The 25,216-nt window shown below is 42.5% G+C and overlaps 1 long non-coding RNA gene across 1 annotated transcript in view; it reads right to left on the bottom strand.

Annotated features, from left to right (window-relative positions):
* Positions 1-24,960, bottom strand: part of LOC117055130 — a 29,203-nt gene extending 4,243 nt beyond the window's left edge. The window contains exons 1-2 of the long non-coding RNA XR_004427580.1: positions 24,740-24,960; positions 10,307-10,358 (exon numbers count right to left, since the gene is read on the bottom strand). This is a non-coding gene — a long non-coding RNA (uncharacterized LOC117055130). The remainder of the gene's footprint in view (positions 1-10,306; positions 10,359-24,739) is intronic.
* Positions 24,961-25,216: the final 256 nt, after the last annotated feature.

Raw genomic sequence — 25,216 nt, forward strand, 5'->3', positions numbered from 1 at the left:
CTCTAATTTCATATACCACAGATCTGACATACCCTTTTCCTGAGACCCCGTGTAAAATCTAGTTCAAATATAATTGCAATTCAAAGGGATGCAAGCCTGACAATTTGGACTGTTCATCCAATGTTGTGGCATACCACTAAAACAGTTGGCATTGGACAGGAAGGCTTCACTTCAGCCAGCTTTTAATCTTCTGTATTACTGAGCTTGTTTCATAGACTACCCCTCAACTCACCAAAGTCATGACTGGGGCTGAAACTGTGTGCCAAAATATATGTTTGATTTATATGCTCTTTAAGTCATGTTGCATCAGTAATTTGAAAAGCACTTTCTATATTATAGAAATGTGAAAAGGATTACAAGGCACTTAGAAGTTATCTACATACCACACTTGTGCACTCACCATATGGAGGCATATAGCAGTGGCATCCCTGTGTGCCCTCTCCACACCACTGCTACGAAGTAAAACAGCTGCTCATGTGACTAGGTCATATGGAGAGTTTCTGCACCAATACGGCACCATTCATGGCAATGGCTAGCATGAAACAGGTGAGTGCCATCCTACACATTAAGAGTGTAGCAAGCACCTCATGGGGGTGCTATTTTAAACAGTCTCTATGTGATAGAGCTGGTCTATATGTTAATCACCAAGAGAATTGTTCGCATTGTGTCTTACAAAGAGATGTGTTGCATACATTGTGATCTCTGAAAAGGTAAGTCAGTTGTTCGTTGTTGCACGATTGAACCATGTGGTTAAGCACTTCTTCTTCACAAGCAAGAATGACTGAATCGTCCTGTCCGTGAAATCTGTGGTTATTATAATGTGATACATCACTCAGGAAACTTATTATACTGTTCTGTAACCATTGAATTGGACCACACTTTGAAATCTTAATTTGAAAATTTTGCAGTCCAAGCATGATGGTGTTACTAAATTTGTATTTCTGCATTTGTATTTCATTCTGAATTTTAGATTTTTACGCTGTGAAAAAAAAATTATTGAAATGTGTCTAAGTAAAAAGCATGATCATCTGAAGCCATATTTGTGCAAAATCTCCTGGTTATTATCCTTTCTACTGTTTTTGTAACCTTCTGTGGATGTATTCCCGTGTAAATAGTGCTCAGACTTGTTAATGTTGTAAATTTTGTACATTCTATAAATAAATAATGTTTTAAACATGGCATGTTTGAATGATTTTTCTTTCTGTAATCCTCACACTCTCTTTGACGGTCTTTGTCCTACTTAGCTCTAAGGAGCAAAGTTGTGTGCCAAGTATTCTCTTTATCGTACAAATATACAGAGTAGCAACTAAGATCTGGTGTTTCCTTATTTATTTAAAAGTGTTTATACCTCTACAGGCACATACCCTCCACATATGGTGGGAATGCCCCCAAATCTAACCTTTCTGGGCGGCGATCTTACAAGAAATAGGCAAAATATCCAAACAGATATTGGAACCCACCCCAGAACCAGCCCGGGGACAAATAAAAGAGGGCGTCTTCACCACTCCCCCTTTATTACATACACAGCCCAAAAAGACAACAAAAACCCACCCTTAGCATGTGAATCAATATGGCTAACTTGACTCAACAATACTCCCCCCGCCACGCGCAAACAAATCTTATTGCAGTCAACTAAAGACAACCAACTATGCCCTGCCAAGGGAAATAACAAATGAATAGAAAGAGAACCTACCCAAGTGATGCTGACACAAAACCCCCACACCTACACTAAGTAAAAGAATGTAAGTTTTACCACCTTCCCCCTCTCCCCCCAACTTCTCCGCCAACTTATACTGTATACAACATTAATGTCTCTCATTGAATGCAACTGACCCAATAGAAATGATTCTATGGCCTGAAAAAAGAGACAATGCACATACTATTGTATCCCAAGAAAAACCTTCAATAAAAATTATTAATATTTGACAAATCTCGATAAGTGATGGCACACGCCAGGTAGATGTTAAACAGCACGGGGGATAGTACTGAAAGCTAAACATTTACAGAAAGCTCCAAAGGAAGAGCAACACCTGCAAGTGCCACTATCTGAAAATGTCCATCCAAGTAGGATTGGGAACAACTCAAAGCAGTGCCTCTCCCCCAGGTCAGATAGCTGCTCCAGAAGGTACCATGGCTGATGGAGTCGAAAACTACAGAGAGAACAGTTACAGGTGGGTAGCCATGTTGGTCTGCCATAGTCAAAACAAAATCGAAAATTCTTTCTAGTAGCACCTTAGAGACCAACTGAGTTTGTTCCTGGTATGAGCTTTCGTGTGCATGCACACTTCTTCAGATACACTGAAACAGAAGTCACCAGATCCTTAAATATAGTGGGGGAGTGAGAGAACTTGCCAGAGAGAACTTGCTGCAAGACAGACCCAAAAAAGAAAATAACAGAACACCACTAGTCATCACATACAGCTCCCAAGTTAAAACAGTACAACGCATCATCAGAGATCTACAACCTCTCCTAGACAATGACAGTTCTCTTTCTCAAGCTCTGGGAGGAAGACCCTTCATCGCATACAAACAGCCACCCAATCTCAAACAGCTCCTCACCCACAATAATACAAAAACAGGACTCAACATGGACACTGGTACCAGAGCCTGCAATAAACCCAGATGCCAACTTTGCTGCCACATAAACCCGGATAACACCATTACTGGTCCCAACAACATCAAACACACCATCTCAGGACTATTTAATTGCTCATCTTCCAACATTGTGTATGCAATCAAATGCCAACAGTGCCCTTCAGCTCTCTATATTGGACAAACAGGCCAAACCCTACGCCAAAGGATAAATGGACATAAATCTGATATCAGGAATCACAAGACAGAGAAACCAGTAGGAGAACACTTCAATCTCCCAGGACATTCTATAAAAGATCTCAAAGTAGCTGTCTTAATACAAAGAAATTTCAGAAATAGACTGGAAAGAGAAGTGGCTGAATTGCAACTAATCACCAAACTTAAAACCATGGAGAAACCTGGTTTGAACAAAGACATTGGATTCTTATCTCATTATACATAACAAAGCCATCTTTAGCCATCTCACCCCTTGCCTTTCCCTGCAAGACTAATTGCAGCCGTTTAGAGTCGTCAACAGGTTTTCCACACTTATCAGCCTATCACCCATTCCCACCACCCTTCTGAGTAATACCCCTCCCCACTCCCCCACTATATTTAAGGATCTGGTGACTTCTGTTTCAGTGTATCTGAAGAAGTGTGCATGCACACGAAAGCTCATACCAGGAACAAACTCAGTTGGTCTCTAAGGTGCTACTAGAAAGAATTTTCAATTTTGTTTTGACTACAGAGAGAACAGTGAGAATAGGCAGGCACCCCACTCCCCTTGTCTCTGTCCCAGCAAGGGTCACCATGCAAGGTGATCAATGCAGTTTCTGTGCCAAAATTGGGCTTTAACTTTAATTGAAATGGATCTAGAAAATAAGTCCCATCCAAGAAAGCCTGGAAGTGGTCCACATCCAATGGAAGAGATTGATGCTTGCTTGTTTTTTTGTAAATATTTTGTGCTCCTACAATTTATATTAATGGCTACAGCCTGAGGAGAGTGATTTCAACCTAGCCCAAATATTACCATTAACACCAGAATAAAAAAAGAATGCTGGTTGGAAAATGCTGCAAAAGAGTGTGGCCTCCACAGAGAGACAATTCTTTGCTCGGAAAACGATTTTTTGGGAAGCAAGCCAGAACATTCTGCAGGAAAATGCTAATATATTCTGGTTGGTATCCAAAAACTGTCCACAGATAGATCACAAAGCAGCTCAACCAGCTTAAAATATTCTGCTCTCCCTGCATTGTAGAGTTAATGCATAACACTGGGAAAACGTAAGATGCCAAAAAAACATGTGGAATTGATCGGTGCCCATTCTTGCCTGCCTGCCTGTCGGCCTTAATTTGGCATTTCAACTCAGAGCCACAAAAGGGAGGGAGGTCCCCCATAACTATTCTAGAAGAATTGTTAATAAATTGTCCAACATGGATAAAATGGGCAGATGATTAAATATACTATGTAGTTGGTGAAAGCAGTTTCCCCATCGCACACTCGGAATAGACAGTGCTTTTTTTCTAGAAAAATAGGTGCCGGTACTCACCTTGAAGTTGTTACAGTAAATGCCACACTTTTTAACAACAACAACAACAACAAAAAGAGGTGCCGGTACTGCATACTCTTGAGTACCCCCTGGAGGGGAAAGCACCGGGAATAGATACTGTCGCTTTTAGCAAAACGTGTGCTTAATTTTATGGCATTTACCATGTTGTTTTCGTAGAAGCAAAGTATTAAGGCTGCCTGACCCTTGAGAGTTTTGTCTTGTGAGCTTGCTTCTTAACCTTATGCCCTGTTCCGGGGATAGGGAACTTCATACCTGGGGCAAATGTAGACCTCTCTGTCTAGTCTTTGGAACTCCTCCTAATCCACATCCCTCGCCAACTCTGCTCCATTGCTCCGCAGAAATCTCTCCTGAAACTGTAATAACATTCTCTTGCTTGCCTACATAGAGGATGGTGATAAGGTGTGTAAAAACCTCTTAACTTTTGTGTGGATGAAATATTGCCCATTGTATAAAGATAAGAGTCAAATCTCTTGCCCCTGCCCATTTTTACCTTGGGTCCCCACTGGCATGTGGCCCCTGGAAGGTTGCATACAAGGCAATGTGGCCCTCTGGCTGGAAAAGGCTCCCCATCCCTGCCCTAGTATATTTTTACATTTTTTATTTCTAGTTACATAGAGTGTCTTCCAATGCAGTGCAAGCAGACTTCTGCTTTCACAGTGGGATTTCCCTTTCCTGTCCTTTGCCTGCAGTCCCCATCATGTGCCCTGAAAAGTCTGATTTTGTGGGGGTAAGCAGGGAGAGGAGAGGAAACAACTACAAACAACCAGGAAGCAGGGAGAACTACAATAAAGCTTGCAGGTAAAATATGCAGATTGTACACTGGAAGGCTGGGAAATTAAGTCAGCCTGGTCCCTAACACTCATCAAGCAGACGGGAAGGGTGGCTCTCTGGGGGGAGTGTTTTACAATCAGGGAGCCACCACACAAAAGGCCCTTCTGCAGAACTGCCACCTGCAGAGTTCAAGCTTGTGGGATCTACTTTGATTTTTTTACTAGAACTCTGAGACCCACCAACCTGAGCCTGATGCAAGAGAAAGATGCTTAGAATTAAAGGATGCTGAGCTCAGGGACTTGTTCTGAGTACCAGAACTGAATGGAGCACACTGTCCTTCCACACACAAATATACACTCCTAAATACTGGACCATCAAGAAGGCTGATCGCCGAAGAATTGATGCTTTTGAATTATGGTGCTGGAGGAGACTCTTGAGAGTCCCATGGACTGCAAGAAGATCAAACCTATCCATTCTCAAGGAAATCGGCCCTGAGTGCTCACTAGAAGGACAGATCCTGAAGTTGAGGCTCCAGTACTTTGGCCACCTCATGAGAAGAGAAGACTCCCTGGAAAAGATCCTGATGTTGGGAAAGATGGAGGGCACAAGGAGAAGGGGACGACAGAGGATGAGATGGTTGGACAGTGTTCTCGAAGCTACTAACATGACTTTGGCCAAACTGCAGGAGGCAGTGAAGGATAGGCGTGCCTGGCGTGCTCTGGTCCATGGGGTCACGAAGAGTCGGACACGACTGAACGACTCAACAACAACAACAACAACAAATACCCCAGGCTTTCTTTATTTAAGCTTAGGGCAAGAGGTCATTTTGCTTCAGCTGCTGCTAAACCAATGTGCATCAGAAATCCTTGCCGATCTATTATAAATCAGCGATCCAGATGTATCTTTTACCCATTGGTGCTCTAGGTCTAGGACCAGGAACCACTCTATATGTACTTATGAATGTCTCTGTATACATGCACACACTTGCACTCATTTGCTTTTTAAAGTGAACACTTACCTGTAACGTGCAGCATGATGGCAACAAACAGGTGTTTCGTAACATAGGTCATGCAGCTGCAGCCATGAGAATCAGAACTGGCTTCAGCTGCCTTTTTGGATGTACAACCCTGTGCCAAACCCAAGTTTGTTGTTGTTTTGTGTGTACAACGGTTCTTAGTCTCATTGAATTCAGTGGGATTTAAATATGCAGTCCGGTAGTTCAATCATATTAATTGCAAAGACCTTTAAGGGTACCTAACCATTTTTAATATAAATTGAGCCCATGGGCAATGGTAATGTCTCAGAAATATACTTGGCCCCAAACAGTGCAAAGATTGTAGTCTTCAAGTTCCATAAATATCTGAAAAAGATAAGAAGCACAAGGCAGCTGGAAGACTTTGCCCCAGCATGTCCTATTACTGCCCTGGGCATTCTTCTGTGGGAGGGTTGAAGCATCTCTTTGGTAATGGACTGGGTGGTTTAAAATTCTCTGGGAGTCTTTTTTGGGGGTGGGGGTGGGGAGGTAAATGAAAGGCATTTTGTATGAATGGCTTCTGCAAAATACATTTGCTCAGAGACAAAGAAGACTCGGAACCACAAAGGAGACCACAGAAGAATTTCACGTACATTAGCAGTTAATCAAATATTACTGGTAAAATATGACTTGGGATTTGACTATAAGCAGCAACACTAGTAAAAAAACCAACAACCTAAAACCAATCACCACCACTCTTGAAAGACAGGACGTTAAACCAGCATTAGTTACTGTGGGGAGGAAAATATGTGAATCTCTGTCAACCCATGTTTATGGGTGAACAACAGAAAGAAACGATCGGGTGCCCAGATCAAACCTTCATGAATTTATCAGGTCTCCCTTTAAAGCCATGTTAAGTGGCCAACACATGTGGCAGTCAATTCCATAATTTGAGTCTCAGTTTAGGGTTGCCATATTTGGAAGAGCAGAGGACACATGAGTCAACTTCTACTTTTAACTATGGATCGCTATGACAACTCTGCCCCTGAAAAAGAGGACATATGGCAACCCTACGAGTCAATTCGGTTGAAAATAGTCATGTTTTAAAAGACATCTCCACCCAACACGTTTGCTCAAGAGTTTCAAGATTACAAAATAGCAGCAAGTACAGGAATAGGAGGGGTGCAAAAACTGTGGCCCTGATCATTGAACCACCACGCTAGCTGGGGTTGATAGGAGTCGGTGTCTAGAAACATCTGGAGGGTCACAAATTCCCCAGATGCATAGCAATGAAGGATCACCTACCTCCATATCAGCCTATATATGAAAGCAGCCTTCCCTAACCTGGTGCCCTCTAGATGTGTTGGACTACAACTCCCATCAACCCCTGCCAACACGGTCAATGATCAGAAATGGAGTTGTAGTCCAGTACGTCTGGAGGATCCCAGGTTAAGAAAGTCTACATTAAAGTTATAAAATGAAGGCTCTTCTATGGATGCCCTACCCAAAAGTAGAAAATTCTTTTCAGTAGCACCTTAGAGACCAACTGTGTTTGTTCTTGGTATGAGCTTTCGTGTGCATGCACACTTCTTCAGATACACTGAAACAGTGTATTCAGTGTATCTGAAGAAGTGTGCATGCACACGAAAGCTCATACCAAGAACAAACACAGTTGGTCTCTAAGGTGCTACTGAAAAGAATTTTCTATTTTGTTTAGACTATGGCAGACCAACACGGCTACCCACCTGTAACTACCCAAAAGTAGATCATTGTCACTTAGTAGGCTCACTTTGAAGATGCCATGCAAAGGTTTCTTCATTGCTCCAGGCTTTCAAAGAACAACAATAACAAAGAGTTTTAGTTTGGAATTTGATCTGTTCTTCTGCAGTGATATTTTTCTTGTTGTGGCTTTGTATTCTATGGTGTTTCTTTTAATTCTGGAGTTTTGTCAGCCATCATTATGCTTAAATTTCTCGAGTTTTTTTCTCTCTTCTGGACTTTCTATATGTACAACGAAAGTAAGCCAAACTTGTGAGAGATGAGTCATGCTTATCCTCTTAAACTTGGCAAGTCAATTTGTTTCCCAGGTTAGTCATACTAGAATGTTATTGGGATGAATGGAAAAGGTAGTCATAACTGTTGTATTTTTTTTAGATTGGTTTTATGTGTGGCCTAAAATAGAGCTCCTCTCTCATGTAATCTAAAAGCACATACATTCAAGTATATTATTTAGAGTCAACTGCCCCCCACACTACTCAATTCTTTTTAGCTTCTCATGACTAATGAGAATCTCTAAAGCCTCCAAGGACAAGCTTGCTCTCTGTGTGGCTGTTATGGCTAATACTGTGGTTTAACTGATCAGGCTGCTCAGAGACATTATTTCCAGTTTTCACAAATGCCAAAAGTACAATACATGCAACTTGTCTGAAATGTATGGAAGGCATTTGGGAGCAGAGAATGCTGATTTCAGCGGAAGTGGACCTTATTCCTTCCTCTTTGACATGGAAGGTGTTAACCCATTTGGGATATGTGTGTGTGTGTGTGTGTGTGTGTGTGTGTGTGAGAGAGAGAGAGAGAGAGAGAGAGAGAGAGAGAGAGAGAGAGAGAGAGAGAGACACTCTTCAGGCATTGTTGTTGTTGTTTATTCGTTTAGTCGTGTCCGACTCTTCATGACCCCATGGACCAGAGCACGCCAGGCACGCCTGTCTTTCACTGTCTCCTGCAGTTTGGTCAGACTCATGTTGGTAGCTTTGAGAACGCTGTCCAACCATCTCGTCCTCTGTTGTCCCCTTCTCCTTGTGCCCTCCATCTTTCCCAACATCAGGGCCTTTTCCAGGGAGTCTTCTCTTCTCATGAGGTGGCCAAAGTACTGGAGGCTCAGCTTCAGGATCTGTCCTTCCAGTGAGCACTCAGGGCTGATTTCCTTCAGAATGGATAGGTTTGATCTTGCAGTCCATGGGACTCTCAAGAGTCTCCTCCAGCACCATAATTCAAAAGCATCAATTCTTCGGCGATCAGTCTTCTTTATGGTCCAGCTCTCACTTCCATACACTACTACTGGGAAAACCATAGCTTTAACTATACAGACCTTTGTCGGCAAGGTGATATCTCTGCTTTTTAAGATGCTGTCTAGGTTTGTCATTGCTTTTCTCCCAAGAAGCAGGTGTCTTTTAATTTCATGACTTCTGTCACCATCTGCAGTGATCATGGAGCCCAAGAAAGTAAAATCTCTCACTGCCTCCATTTCTTCCCCTTCTATTTGCCAGGAGGTGATGGGACCAGTGGCCATGATCTTAGTTTTTTTTGATGTTGAGCTTCAGACCATATTTTGCGTTCTCCTCTTTCACCCTCATTAAAAGGTTCTTTAATTGCTCCTCGCTTTCTGCCATCAAGGTTGTGTCATCAGCATATCTGAGGTTGTTGATATTTCTTCTGGCAATCTTAATTCTGGCTTGGGATTCATCTAGTTCGGGCATTAAAGGTAAAGGGACCCCTGACCATTAGGTCCAGTTGCGGACAACTCTGGGGTTGCGGCGCTCATTTCGCATTACTGGCCGAGGGAGCCGGCGTACAGCTTCCTGGTCATGTGGCCAGCATGACTAAGCCGCTTCTGGCGAACCAGAGCAGCATACGGAAACGAGTTCAGGCATTAGACATGCCCAATTCATGAAAAAAAACTTTTCAGTTCTATTATGGTTACTGGATTTGGGTGAAAAAGAAAAAAGAAAGCTCTAATGTGTGATATAACTAAAAAAAGCAAAACACGCACCCATGTTTTTGAGATGCTAAGATAAATTGAAATTATGCTAATACAGCCCTTCATAGATTACAATCACTTTGCGGGGGGGGGGGGTACACACACTGCAACATTTAAAAAGCACAGGAACATAGGCATCTGCCTTGCCTCTAGTTGAACCACCATTCCCATCTATCACACTATTGTCTACACTGACTGGCACTGGTTTTCCAGGGTCTCAGTTGTACCTGGAGGTGCCCAGAATTGGGACCATCCGCACACAGAACAGATGCTGTTCCACCATGAATGCACCAGTTGCACAGTGAATGTGCCCAGCTGATGTTAGTGCTGGTTTTGACTTACAAAGCCTTAAATGGTTCAGTACTGCAATATCTCAAGGTGCTCACGGGGGTGTCTTACCCATAGAGGCTAGTGGTGCAGGGCGCCAAGGCGCCAAGTTCTGGAGGGCTCCAGGGAAGAGGTATCTGTGGGCTTTTAGAAGTGGGGTGTTTTAAATGTATTTCTCCTTCCTCTTGGCTTTAATGTATCCATGTGCGGTTTATTGTCTTTTCTCCCCCCCCCCTTTCCTTTTAAGCCACTTTGGGTTGGGTTTATCTGGGCAAGATAAAGCAAATGACAAATTTAATTTTAAAACAAGACAAAACAGTGGAATCTCTTCCTCCTTACCTCCTTCATGAAGCCCCCTCACACCCGCTACTCTACACTGAGGGACCAGAATCTGGGGTGGGAAAAGAAAAAAGCAGAAATCCCATTAGACAAGTGAGTTTCCTCTGCACAAGCAGACAGAAATCACTGGATGCTGCCCTCACATTCCGGCTTCCAGCAGATTTTCTCATTGCAACGTGAAATAGTATTTAAACAGTCAGCCAAAAAATGCACTGTGAAGTAGACTTCAGTCCCTCTGTTACAGTTGAGCTCTATGGTTTGGAGTTACTGCCTTCATGAGTTACATAACACTGAGGAAATTTCATTCTGTTAATCCTGTTAGCCGCATTCACAGCGATTAAAGCTTTACGTGCATGAAACTAGAGGGTAGAATTTTAAGACATTCTCAAACTTTAAAAAAGGGTAATCTCAGAGAGAGAGAGAGAGAGAGAGAGAGAGAGAGAGAGAGAGAGAGAGAGAGAGAGAGATGTTCGCACAGAAAGGAATCACATTATTTAAATTAACATAGGAAATCTGATTTGGAATAAAGGCTAGAAAACATTAAAATCCTTGGGTATGCCATACAAAACTAAGTATAACCAGGACTACATAGAACACATGTAACACAGTAGCCCCCTTTTTAAATGACAGAAATACTCCAAAAAGAAGGTCCCCCCCCCCGGTGACATTAAAGAGTTTTTTGGTCAGTCATAGTTTTGGGAATATGTGAGGAATGATCTCTCCAGGCCAACTCCCTTCTGATTCACTAGTTTTCAAGCATAGTTTAGATATATTGTAAAACTTGTTATAAGTTTCTCTCTCTCTCTTATCTAACTCAATCCATAAAACAGGAAGGAAGTTAGGGAAATTGCATGCTTATTTCTGGCTGCTCTTTAAAATCCAAAAAAAAGCAGAGGATTTTTTTTTTTTTTTTTTAAAGCATACGCAGCAAAGGATTTTCAAGGTGTTGGGTACATCTCCTCATCAATGTTCCCTTATCTTTGCTTGGGTAGAATTTCCTCTGGAGCCATATTTCTGTTTCCTTTGGTTAGGCAGGAAACATTAGGGTTACAAATGTGCTACCTAGCCAAAGTATATTGACCATTCACATATCAGGCCGAGATCTAGACTAGAATGTAATCTCTATTGTCACTCTGAAAGAAAGGATGATGGCCATGGGAAAGGGAGTGCTAGATTCCAAGGCTGGTGTCCAGATTGAAAGGGGTGGAAGTCATGAGTTGATTAATTAGGGACATAGGCATCTGCCTTCTTCTACCGAGTAAGACTTCTCTGGTTCAGTATTGTCTACACTAGCAAAGTGAGGAATTAAACCAGGGACTTTCTGCATGTAAAGCATATGCTCTGCTACTAAACGACAGCCTCGCCACTAGATTTGACATAGAATCATAGGACTGTAGAGTCAGAAGGGACCCTGAGGATCATCTAGTCCAACCCCCTGCGAAGCAGGAATATGCAGCGGTCCCATATGGGAAATCAAACCTGCAAGCTTGGTGTTATCAGCACCACACTCTAACCACTGAGCTAGGTCTTTCTCTGGGAAACAGCAGTGGCAGCTTGAACTTGGAAGAATTATCAATGCTCTCCGTGCAGTTACTCCATATGGAATAACTTTGTTAAATTTATCTTTCGGTCCTCAGATTGGATCTTACGCAACCCTTGTAAAAGGACCCTAATAACCCGGGTAGCAATCTGATTAAGCAGCCAAGGTAGACTAATCTCAAAATGATTATATCAGTTGAACACAGGGCTTGTTATTCTTCGCCTCGTCGTTTCTGGCAGCTAGTCGGGTGTGAGCTTTCCTCCCCGCCCTCCTCCTCCTTTTTACAGAGTAGTCTTGAATTTCCACCAGGATCAGCCTGCTATAATTGTGGTTTTGTTTGCTACAAAAATTGCAAATGCAACGAGAGCCTTGTGGCGAGGCTGGAAAAGTCACCCAGGTATAAATATGCTTTGAGCCTTAATCTCATTCCACCACAGGTGTAGCGCATACTTTAACAAGATTAACTTAAAGCGCCATCGCCATGTGGATCTGTAAAGATGAAAACCTTTGCCCTGATGGGCAAGTGCAGATATATTTTTAATCAAACTCCTGGGAGGCTGCAAATCACGGGCAGCATATAAGATGAGAATTCAACAAAGGGAAAGGCTCGCTTCAGTGAAATGACTCCATCCTTATTACTTATGTAATGTAATCAACTCATGTTACCGGGCTGTTACAAGCATTCCAATCTATTTTAGGGTACTATAACCCAAAACTCATAAAACAACTATTCAGAATGAGTGTAAGCTTGCTTGCTGACTAAATACTCCCTATTCATTCTGCTCCAATAATGAGCTCACTTGTGATGGATTAGGCCCATTTAGGAGATGTTGACTCGGCTATGCTACAGACGCTGCACTGAAATGGGCTTATGCAGGAAGTCTCAAACCTTGTCATAGCAAGCCTCTCTCAATCAAGTCACAAGCCGGTTGAGCTCTCTCCCGTACAGCTAAGGGAAAACAAGCTTGACTTGGGTAGTAGTGCTTGTTGTTATCCTAGGCACAGTGCCAAGCATCTCAGTGGAAAAGAAACAGAGCATGGCACGGTTTAAAGACTCTACGGGAAGCACTCCAGGGAACCAAAACAAATATCCTGCAAATAATAGGGGGTCAATTCACTGGGTTTTCAGAGGTAGCAATTAGTGCAAGGGAGAACGCATGGTGTTGCTTGGGCTATTGAGTTGGGCATTTGAAAGGTGTATGCATAGGTTGCGTGTTGAGGTCCCCAACCACCCTCCAGGAAATAACTCACACCTCAGACATTAATTTTGGTTTGGTTTTTGGCATAATTTTTTTTGGCCACAACTTTATTAAAGTACAAGATATGTGAGTGGTTGCATAGGCATTGGTTTAGACTATCTGTCCCACTGGGGACAGAACTGACGACTGTCAGTAAAGGGAAAACACTTTGGGGAGAGAATAGGAGCCTGGGGACAGACCCAACGACTCTCCCTAAATGCTCCCAGGGGCTCTTGCGTGGCCCTGGCCCCCGACCGGGGGATATGGACAAAAGCATGGCGAGCCCCTGGATTCCTTTAACAGAATTCCCATGCAGCAGCAGCAGCATTGGAGGGGCAGACACAGCCAATCATTACCCCTCCAGCGACGAACACGAAAACCAATGCTAACCGCCAACCTTACAAATTGTGACTAATTGCTACGCAGTAGGCAAAAATCAGAAGGCACCAGCCAATCAGCCAACTGGAAAAATTCCTATCAGGCCCCTGCAACAACAGCAGACGACCCCATGACAGGCATAGCAAGGTCAACGCAGAGGCCTAAAACGAGGGAGGGGAGGGAGGGCGATCCATTGCAAGCAGAAAAGAGGAATAATGCAGGGTGTGCCGAGTCTTTTAAACTCTCTGTCTGTCCATCAACAAAATTGCAACATGAGTTTCTCCCCAACAACACCAAAATCCCCAATCAAAGCAGCGACCATCTAATATCCATCCCACTCTGGAAAGGTGGTTTTACTGGCCCCCAACCCGTGCTCTCTATGAAGGAGAACATGCATTGTAAGCAAGTGTCAAGATGTACCCAACATTTGTATTGCTAGTCGAGGAAATCTGCACTAGCAGCTGTTCCTATTCACGTAAGATGGTCCACCTTGCACCTTCAGAATCCTGTTTTAAGATGGACCAGCCAGTTTGAGAACAGAGGCAAACACATAAGGCGTGTTTAAAGCACAGCGGGTCTGACACCAACACAGGAAGGTAGATTACACGATCTGTTAAAACATTTTCCCATTCTTCAAACTTTACTATGATAATCCATTGCTCCTTTGCAGCCAAATTGCTAACAACAATTATGGCAATTATGGCTGCTCAGAACAAATGACATTTATTTCTTACTGTAGTTTAAGGGAAGCCAATGTGACGATGCCTTCCGGATGTCGTTGGACTCTAACTTCCACCAGTCTCAGCCAGACTAGCCAGTGATCAGGGATGAAGGGAGATGTTATCGAGCAAAAATATGGAGACCACTTCATTGGCTGCTCATGGTGTAGTTGAACTTGCCGCCATTGCAGCACTGCTGACCTATAGACTTCTTATAAACCCAGAGTGCAAGCACTGCATTTCTGCTCCCAGGCAACTTGGCCAGATCATTCTCTCCACCTCATAGACCTTTTGATACACTGGATGTGAATTCAATCTACACTCTGTATTACCATCTACATCACAGCAGTTGAAAATAAAACAGAAGATTGCAGGAATCACATTTGAAAAGAGACATATCAGCATTCCCAAAGTCACAACAAAGAGAAAAACTGCTGATGTGTGGATCCTCCCAGGCCAATTAAGGTAATTCTCCCCTTGTAAAAGTGCCTTCATCTCCCACCATGCAGAGAGGAACCTCAGCCAGGTAAGCAGGGAACCACTCTGAAAGTTGTTATTTGAAAACTCATGAATCTTTAGAGAAAAATATTAGTGATTTGGCATTACGGGGCCTGGTGTTAGAAGGGGCCTTGAGATGTCAATGGATTTGAATTCTGCCACTTGGTAAGAGAAGCATTCCCATTCTCTTCGGCCTGGTCAGTTGATGGTTGAGCTTGTTATTATGCAGTGCAGATATCCACTCTGTTTTGGTTTACTAAAATTCAGCTGCTAGAGCAGGGGTGGGGAACTTATTTCAGACCAAGGGCCATTCCCCCTTCTGGGCAACCTTTTGAGGGCCACATGCCAGTGGTGGGGCAGCAAATGTAAATTTTGTCTTTCTAAAGGAGGCTAGTTTCTACACAAACTCACATGCCCTTCCCTAGCCTGATGTGCTATGTCAAGAAAAAGCATTATTAGATGTGTTATAGGTACACATGAAAAACCCCTGCTATCTATAGCATTACTGATCTGTAGAGATATTACGCTTGGACTTTACTGAAGCTAATAAACATCCTCCACCCTATTTGCCATCACATTAGCTCTGCTGTGCGTTTAAGAGCTAAACGCACATACTTCTTCAGTAGCTCTGCTGTCATGCGGCCTCAGGCCATACCAACCTCTTGTGGAATCTTTGACAGATATCATAACACTACCAAACAAAGCTTGGCCAAGTCAGTACAAACGGTAAGACATTTCTTGAGTAGGGGATGAATGGGAGGGGAGAAAGAAAATAAACACTGATGAAGTATGATGTATATGCAGCATATAAATTAACAGATTTTCTTAGAGATTGCTGACATACTTGAAAGGAACCTGCAAATATTATGCATGATAATTGTGTGTGTGTGTGTGTGTGTGTGTGTGTGTGTTGCCACACACACAGCAGCAATACTACCAGAGACATGGAATGCCTTTCACTTAATGAAAACCAAGGCATTTTCAACCTAGCAGGGCTATGAATTTTTAATCCCGTTTTCAGAATTTATAGCAATAAAACTCTGGAGCCCTGCAGGGAAGCAAGTCCAAATGCATGTTGCTGTCTCCAAGCCACAGGTAATCTGGAGAAGTCTAACTGATTTCAAAGACGATTGTTTGAAATAATTTGCAAACTGGGTTGGTGCAGTATGCAAAGGTATGCCAGCTTGAACTGCAGTGATAGGGGATGAATGGGAAACATGCTAATTAATGGCTGTTCCAATTGCTTGCTTGGAAGAGTTGCCAGCAACAGCACTTTTTCTTTAGTACTGTGTAAAATATACTAGGTATGTCAAATGTACCCTGCTCATGGAACATTTGGGAGGTACAGTTTTTCCGCTCCTAGCAAATAATCAACAACACCTAAAAAAATAGAGACACCACAGTACCAGGGCTAAAATGCAGTCCTCCATGTTTCTGACCCTCCATAGGTCACACAGCCCCTCATGAGACTACACCCCACTTCTTGAGTACCTTTGTCTGGCTAGGATATGTCATTGAACCTCTTTCGGATTGGATGACGGAGGGGTGTGTGTGTAAACCTCACCTTAACATGGCAGGAATGTAACCTAATCTACATTGCTCCAGCCATTTTTGGCTCTGGCCCTGCCCATCACTAGCAGGACAGAACCCAGCACAGGAGGAAACAAAATAGCTAGCCTTTCCTCTTTTGCTTTGGTGGCAATTGGACCAAAAGCCACAAACAGCCAGGCTTATTATCGTTTGCTGGTTGACCCAGCTATTCTAAAATCACAGGATGTGATATGCATAGCAAAACATGACAAAGTCTGTTTTGTTCTACAGCATCTTATCAGTGAGAACCTGCTACCACCACCAGAATGAACTGTGTTGGGGAAAAGGGTTGGAAGGAAGTTCCTACCTCCTTTCAAGTGTCTTCTGAAAACTGCACTGTTCCAAGAGGATTTTGCAATATTATTTTTTCCCTTTCAACCAACCAGTATCTACTAATGTTTGGCTGGTGCTTTTATGAGAGAGAGATATTTTGTATGCTGTAAGGGGCTTGGTTCTATTTTATGAAAGAGCAGGTTATAAATTTTCAAACAACAACAAAAAAAAAAAACCTGCCTGTCTGGGCACATGCACCCTACAGATTCACAAAGACAAAGGGTTATCAAATATGTCTTCCAATATGTGCATGTTTACCAGAGTTGTAGCTTTGTGTTACCCTACAGCATAGTGCACTAAAGTATCTCCCCTCCCCTCACTTGTTAAGCAGAGATTGGATGGCTATCTGTCATGGATGCTTTAGCTGAGATTCCTCTGCATTGCAGGGGGTTGGACTAGATGACCCATGGGGTCCCTTCCAATTCTACGATTGTATGATTCTACCTCAGAACTACTCTTAAGCTGAACCTCCAGCCTGGAAGACCTTCTGGCCTTTTCTGTGAAGGCAGACAACAACAGCTACCACCTCTCTGCTGCCCTCTGCCCCAGAGGTGCCTCCATTTCTCTGGTATTGTAGACACTAACTGATAGAGCCATATTTCTTTTCATTGGCTACTGCAGGCAGTCAGCAGGGAACCTCCTTTGGACTGTAGAAAGTTCTTTTCAAAAAGGCATATGCTTTATGTTCCTCTTTGACAGTGTTTAGAATGTCAACGTCCCTGATGTTAACATTTCGTTGTAAGTTTGGAAAGGGAGCAGGCAGCGAAAGAGAGGCCAGCGAAATTTTTTATTCTCTACAGTTAGAAACTTAACTCCACGAGTAATACGATTGTGCTTATAGGACATTGTCCACCAGTAAATCTGTGGAGTTTGTTAAAAAAAATTCTTTCCCAAATGTCAATGTCTGGCTTTAGCCATCTCCTGACACTCCTAGATCTTGTCTGAAACCATAGGCTATGCCTGACAGGAGAAAAGACTATTAATTAGATGGTTGAGTAACACACAAAAAGCTTGTATATCATGTTTCTCCTGCTCAAGGAAAAACACGAACAAAACGCCTTACCACTGATGACTACTAATTTTTGAATAGCAAGTTGGGTTGTTTGATAAGCTTCACACAGGGGTGGTCCTGCCTTTAGGGGAAGTGAGATAACCTGCCTCAGTCAGCAAATATTGGAGGACAGCACTAACAGTGCCCTTACTGTCCCCCCTAAGTCTCCCATCCATTCCCCTCTGTAGGAGGGCAGGTCTACATCCCATTTCTAAACTAGTTCGCTGCCTCTGGCAAAGAAGAGGACACTGCCCCAGCACTAGAAATGGCTCTTGTTAGACCCATAGCATTATTTTCCATCAAAAAAGGAAATAAATAATAATAATAATAATAATAATAATAATAATAATAATAATAATACCCCACCCATCTGGCTGGGTTTCCCCAGCCACTTTGGGTGGCCTCCAAGAAAATACTAAAATACAATAGTCCGTCAAACATTAAAAGCTTCCCTAAACAGGGCTGCCTTCAGATGTCTTCTAAAAGCCTGGTAGTTGTTTCTTCTCTTTCAGATCTGGTGGGAGGGCATTCCACAGGGTGGGTGCCACTACTGAGAAGACCCTTTCCCTGGTTCCCTGTAACTTGGCTTCTCACAGTGAGGGAACCGCCAGGAAGCCCTCGGTGCTGAACCTCAGTATCCAGGCAGAACGATGGGGGTGGAGACGCTCCTTCAGGTAATACTGGACCGAGGCTGTTTAGGGCTTTAAAAGGGGCACATTGGTGTGCTTTAATTCTGTAATGCCACCAGGGTGAATGCCACATGACCCAGGAGGCTTTTCCTGATAGTTGGGTGACGGTTCTTTTTTTGCTCCCTATCCCCATTTCTTTTCAGTGATAAATCTGTGTTTAGTGTGGCCTGTGTAATGAACAGCTAACAAAAGCGAGATGAGCACCGCAACCCCAGAGTTGTCCGCGAATGGACCTAAAGGTCAGCGGTCCCATTCCCTTTACCTTTAACAAAAGGCTAATAATATTAAAGACCAGCTTTCATTAGCTGTTGTTCAACAAGTATTCTGGCTGAATGTTACACAAGAGTGAACGACCAGCCAAGTGCACTTGAAATAAATATGAAACATGGTGTGCAAGTCCCAGAACATTCAGATTCCTCCCGAGTCAAAAACTGTATTAGCTGTTCGCCGAGGTAGAAAAACAACACACCATGATTATTTGTTGCCTCTTTACAAGCGGAGCTCGCTGAAGAGAGACAGCAGACACGGAGAATACCAATGCAGTATGTGTCTGACATATAAAAAGTAGACATCCATTCATTTTTAGATGGGTCAGTTTTAGAACATTATTCCTCATAACAAAGTGGTACGAATGAGGCACTGAAAGAATCGCTTGTTCCTACACTGTTTACATGGTTAAAATAAAACAGCAATTTGTTCAGGAGCAACTAGATTTATAGCAATGGTGAAACGAAGGTTTGGTCGGTGCCTTGAGGGGTGACCCATATAAGCTACTATGAGCTTTCTAAAGGAAGACGAGGATAGAACTATATTCAAAGTAGCACTAAGGAGAACATTCTGCTAGTGCAAGGACTTCTGCTTGCAAGATGGAACATTGTCACACTCTCTTCCCCTTGTGTACCCCCTAGATCTGTTCTGGTCCCCCTGAAGTCCTCTGGAACAGTGAAGAGGGGAGCGGGAATCTTATTTAATCCACAAGGCTGATCCTGATAAGAATCTGGACCATGAAGCCAAAAAGGTTCCCCAGCCTTGTGCACTGATCACTGAGCTAGTGCAACTGTTCCAAGTTGAATACTTTGTACTTTTTCAAGTTGGCCGTTTGAGCCTCCTATTTTTAGAACTGGAAATCTCAGAGAAAGCTGAATATAGTATAGGCGGCATGGCCTAGTCTACAGGGCTAAGAATGGCTTTTATGGATGGAGCTTATCTTTTGACACATGTCAAGAGGCCCCTTTAACCATGCACAGTCCCACAGCAGACTTCTAGCAAGAGAGAGGAAAACCAAACTCAGACCTTCTACCACCAGAGGGTGAGATTTCGATCTGGTTCTTTAGTTATCCAGGCAATGCACTTTCTTTAGATAAGCTGAATTGCAGGGGAATCTAGGCATGCCATTTGTATGCAGGGTTGCTCACACAGAACTATGGCAACTGAGAATGCCCACATAACGAGTGAATTCTTTTGGGCTGAATTATACTGACAAATTCTTCATATGAACAGTTACAATTGGGTACCTATAAGAATCTGTTTCCTAGTGTTAACTAGGTCCTTGAGTTAATTGTTGAAGTGGTTCACTTCATATTATCTAATTGCTTCAACCCCAAAGAAACACCACCTGCATTATTTCTTGAGCCCCACCCCCCAAATGAAATATGGTAGAAACAATTTCCAACTTTGAAAATAGGACTACTTATTTTTCTGTTCTACAGCTTTCTGCCTTATACTGTGTATTTTGCAATGCACGGCTTATTACTGGGTTTTAAACAAATCTTCCTTTTTTTTTGCCCATCATGGCTCTGCATAAACTGCAGACATGAGCATATGATGAACTTTCATTTTAACAATACAAATGAAATCTGGAAGTATTTTGCTCTTACCACTTTAAGACTTAAATCATACTTATTTTTTTCTGCTTCAAAATCGTGTTGAGAATTACAGGGAAGTTATGGGAATACTGGTTGGTCCTAATGAAGCTATTATTTGACTGACCCCAGGAACACCTAGCATGCTTTCTTACACAATATCAAGGTATTGCTTAAAATTAATACAGTTCATTTAACAACTACTTATACCATTCTGAACTGCAGCAATTAGTTTTGGCTGACTCTGCAGAAGACTCTGAAGAATTGCAGAGTAATTAGAATCTACAATGACTGCTTTTGAGGACTTACCTGTCTTGGGCCGGCTGCTCGGCACTGTCTAAAATTACCAGTCTGCTCACTCAAAGTTTATTAACTACAATTTCTCCTCAATTACTTCCAGAGGGCAAAAGGCCTGAAATGAAGATAGCAGGGAAAGACTAGAGACTCTCCCCTTGAATGTGCATCTTTGACCTTTTAGGTGTTTTGAGGGCTGCTTTCTTCATGACAACAATAGTGAACAGTATCAAACACCAAAAAAACCCTAAGTTGCATATCACGCATAATAACCACACACCAAACGTAACTGGCTGAAAATAGTATCAATATTGCATCGTTTTTATCGTAACTTGCGTATATTTACTCACGACAGTAATATAATCTAGAATAAAACAGAATAAATCTGCAAAACGTGCAGGAGGATACTCATTCTACTAGAAATCCATAACACAAAATTTCAGCAAGTCCTGTGTAGATCATGCGATTCAGATGAAGGTCCCAAAGACCGACAGTGCTGGATATGGAGATGGTTGCTGTGGTCGTGCCAATCAAATGTGTGGGGATGTGGTTGTCTCGACGAATGTACAAAACAGAATAATTCATCTTTACACTTATGAGGTCATACCGACTGCATAGATCTTTCTTCATGCTCCCTTGAGCCACACAGATGGAAAACACTAGACTACCCGACAACCGTCAGTATGCGATGTAAAACAAGAATGTGCAAAGGTGGCTAAAAAATAATAATGATTTTACACACGAGAATATGGGTAGATGATACTTAAAAAAAAAACACTTTACATCCGTGTTATTTTCATTTATTTCTATACCAGCCTATACCCGAAGGTTCCAATGCTTTCAAATAACCATTTTCAAATTGTCCCCCCCCCCATTGATGAGTGAATACGGAAAACAATCCCTTACAGATTTTTTAAAAATATACTTCTTCCATACCAGTAAGAAAGTGCACTAAGGTGATCCACATCCACTTAAGACTGAACATTTAAATTTCTATTCTCCCATTAAGATCACTCTATAACATGATAATGCAGGAAGAAATGATTTCAGAGCTGCTCTTCCTCCACGATTTGCCTCACAACTATAGTTAAGCTTGGTTAATCCACTGCTGTATTAGGCCTAAATTTTTAGAGGGGGTTTGAACTAGTTCATGATGGGCCTTGGAATTCCAAACCTGAGCTAGTTCCAGAATACCCGAGTTTCGAACGTCACCGTCATCATTATCCCTGGAGATTTAGATATTATTTTTCATATTATTTATATATTTTTAGAACAGTCATTTTAACTGAGAATGTTTTAATGTGCATTTTAATTGTGTGCAATTGGTTTTATACTTGTAAACGGCTTAGAAGCCATTTTGGCAATTAAGTGGCGTACTAATTAATAAGTAACAGCTACTACTCTTCATTTCCAGCCTCTAATTAAAACCTTACAACTCTTCATGTTTACCATCTAATTAAATTCTGCACCAATACTCTTATTATTAGCAGAAAAGGGCCCAAGGTTTAGAGATAAGCCTAAAGCCTGCAAGGAACTTCACAGCTGAGGTGAGATTTGAATCATGGAACTTCCTGGCTGAGCAGCAAAATTATTCTAGGAAAGAGAACAACACACAGGAATCCCAGTCCACAACTGAATGAAGAGGAAGTACATGGGTTTAACCACATTTACTCATCGTAAGCCAACGAGACCTAAATTGGCTTAACTATTTTGTTAATAAACTGCTGCTGCAAAGAAAGCATTTAGAATCCCTAAAACATAGTGTCAAATAATGAGATCTTTGGAACCAAATAACCCACAAAGCATAGTAGACAAAGTACAAAACCACATGCAGAATTTTCTCAGATGTTTGTATCCCATTTTGTATTTTTTTAAGATACATTGTGATGCAGATTTGTGAAATATTAATTACAATGTATTCACCTGTGAGGTTTTCCACACTTTCTCCCCCACCCCCTTTTGGAGAATCAGAGTGAAATTAACTTATTTCCAGCCACTTCTCTTGCATTCAGCACAAAGATCTTGGCAGCGGTGTGTGTTTATCACCTTTGCACAGAAAGCACACTGCTCAGCTGTAGCTCATATTAGGACAGTCTTGAAGCCGTAATGTTTTCCTCTAAGAGACAAGGAGACTGTGCTCATATGGAAGATTTCTAGCATATTTTTTCCCCAGTATCACTGCTGCATAAATTATAAATAAAGTGTCGGCACTAATAACGAGCACTTTCACACATTGCTCCTCGGAGCATTTATTTCAGTGCAATATATATATATATGTGTACATCCAGCATATTTTCAATTGTGCCTAAATTCACAGTTGCTAAAACTTCCAATACCCCAGCCTGAAAAAATCCATTCTGAAGAGGTGAGCAGAGAAATAAACGCAGGTTAACAGCATGAACATTTAACTTGAGCATTTTCTCCTTAACATATTGCTTGTGCCCCAAAAAATGCACTGGAGCACAGGCTCTGCTTCCTCTTGCACCAACTTGTTATAGGTAGGTAGCCGTGTTGGTCTGCCATAGTCAAAACAAAATAAAAAATAAAAAAATCCTTCCAGTTGGTCTCTAAGGTGCTACTGGAAGGATTTTTTTATTTTTTATTTTGTTTCAACTTGTTATGTTTCAGCTGCTGCTGCCATTGGTCCTGTGCCTTTAAAATTCTGGGAAATCACCCTGTGTCACATATTTTTTTGGGAAGAGAGGAATTGGCCCTCCACTGAGCTGGTCATGCTGCTTCTCATGCCAGTGTTGCTTCAGAATTGGTGGGCTTCTGCTAGTGATGCACTGCTGCTTTTCTCAATATGGCACCACAAAGTAGGGTGGCAGCTTAAGAGAGCAGGCTGCCTTTATTCTTACTGAACTCATTCCTCACACCACAGCTGCCCATCAAAATGGGATGTTTGGACTGATCGCTAAGAAAGCTGAGGCCTGGCTTATACCTGCAGCAGAATGAGGCGACAGAAGAATGTATAACATCCAATACAATTTCTTAATGCATGGCCATGAAATAAAATTACTCGCAAGTAAGAAGCAGATGAGGGACACGGGTGACGCTGTGGTCTAAACCAGAGCCTAGGGCTTGCCGATCGCAAGGTTGGCAGTTCAAATCACTGCGACGGAGTGAGCTCCTGTTGCTCAGTCCTAGCTCCTGTCAACCTAGCAGTTCAAAGGCATATCAAAGTGCAAGTATATAAATAGGTACCGCTCCAGCGGGAAGGTAAATGGCGTTTCCGTGTGCTGCTCTGGTTTGCCAGAAGCAGCTTAGTCATGCTGGCCACATGACCCGGAAGCTGTATGCTGGCTCCCTTGGCCAGTAAAGCGAGATGAGTGCTGCAACCCCAGAGTCATCCGTGACTTAGTCATGCTGGCCACATGACCTGGAAAAACTGTCTGCGGACAAACACCAGCTCCCTCGGCCAGTAAAGCGAAATGAGCGCCGCAACCCCAGAGTCATCCGCGACTGGACTTAACTGTCCGGGGTCCTTTACCTTTTAAGAAGCAGATCAGGGAGTCAGCTTTAGTCCACCCCACTACAGTACTGTTTTCTATTTGCTGCAAAGTTGTTTAGTTTTTACACAGGAAAGCATTCAAGCTGCAATTTCTTCACCTGTACTCTTAATGTGGTACAATTCATTAAAACATTTTAACACCACCTTTCAATTCAAAATGTCCAGGGGTGAGCTGTTGAACTGGATCCAGTACTGCCTCTATTAACTCTCTTCCAGGGGTCAAATAAATCTGTAAGTCGCTAACAATCCCCCTCCTCAAGGTTGTGTGAATGGAGGCGAGTCGTTCTCTGTAAAACTGAACCAACCTTCCTTTGGAAGCCTACCTTCCAAAGGTGGTATGACCAGGCGGGTCAGGAAACTTAAACGAACTTACCCAGTGATGTAACTAGCCAGAGGTGAAATAAAAAGTTCTTAGATTCATTACAAATCAGAAGAACCCAGGCCACCTCTCTCTCAATCATCCATTTGGCAAAATGTGATTTTGTAGGCAGGGCAGTGCAATTTCCAATTATGTCCCAGTGTGCACATACCCCCCCCCCTTTAAACTGTTAATTGACACAAAAATAAAATTAAGAATTATTCCAGGCTGATAAGAAAAAGCTCATTCTGCTATACCATTCTACTACTTGCGCAAACCAGACTTTACATAATGGGAGCACAGGGCCACATATAGCACCTTTAGTAAACAGAGGGGGGAAATGGCAAGAATTACAGCCGACATTCAACTAACCTCGAACGTGCAGAAGGGGTTCCACTTGCACAATGTGACTTTCCTCTCCTCTCGTTCCCCTGCATGCACCTAACACCTTCTCCAAGTCGGCTCTGGAGGGTTGAGGGAACTTCTTGAACACAGGGGAGAGAGACTTCCTGCTGCTCATCAGGCAATAGCTTTTCCCACCTGTCTTGCCCCACCCTCCAACCCTAGAAGCCTTTCCCAGACCATGATTTTGAGAACAGAAGCAGCTGGGGAAAGAGAAGTTCAGGGACAGAGAGATAGATTACGTGCCCTTGTTTCTCAATTTGAACCTTTTACTTGGTTTTCTATGATTGTGGCATTTTATGGATTGTGACTTGCCCTTGTTTTTCTTGATTACAGTTTAGTGATTCTTTATTATAATGGAAACAAAATAGGAAATTCTTTCCAGTAGCACCTTAGAGCAGTGTTTTTCAACCACTGTTCCGCGGCACACTAGTGTGCCGCGAGATG

This window comes from Lacerta agilis, chromosome 1 (genome assembly GCF_009819535.1).
Source record: "Lacerta agilis isolate rLacAgi1 chromosome 1, rLacAgi1.pri, whole genome shotgun sequence".
NCBI classification, from domain to species: domain Eukaryota; kingdom Metazoa; phylum Chordata; class Lepidosauria; order Squamata; family Lacertidae; genus Lacerta; species Lacerta agilis.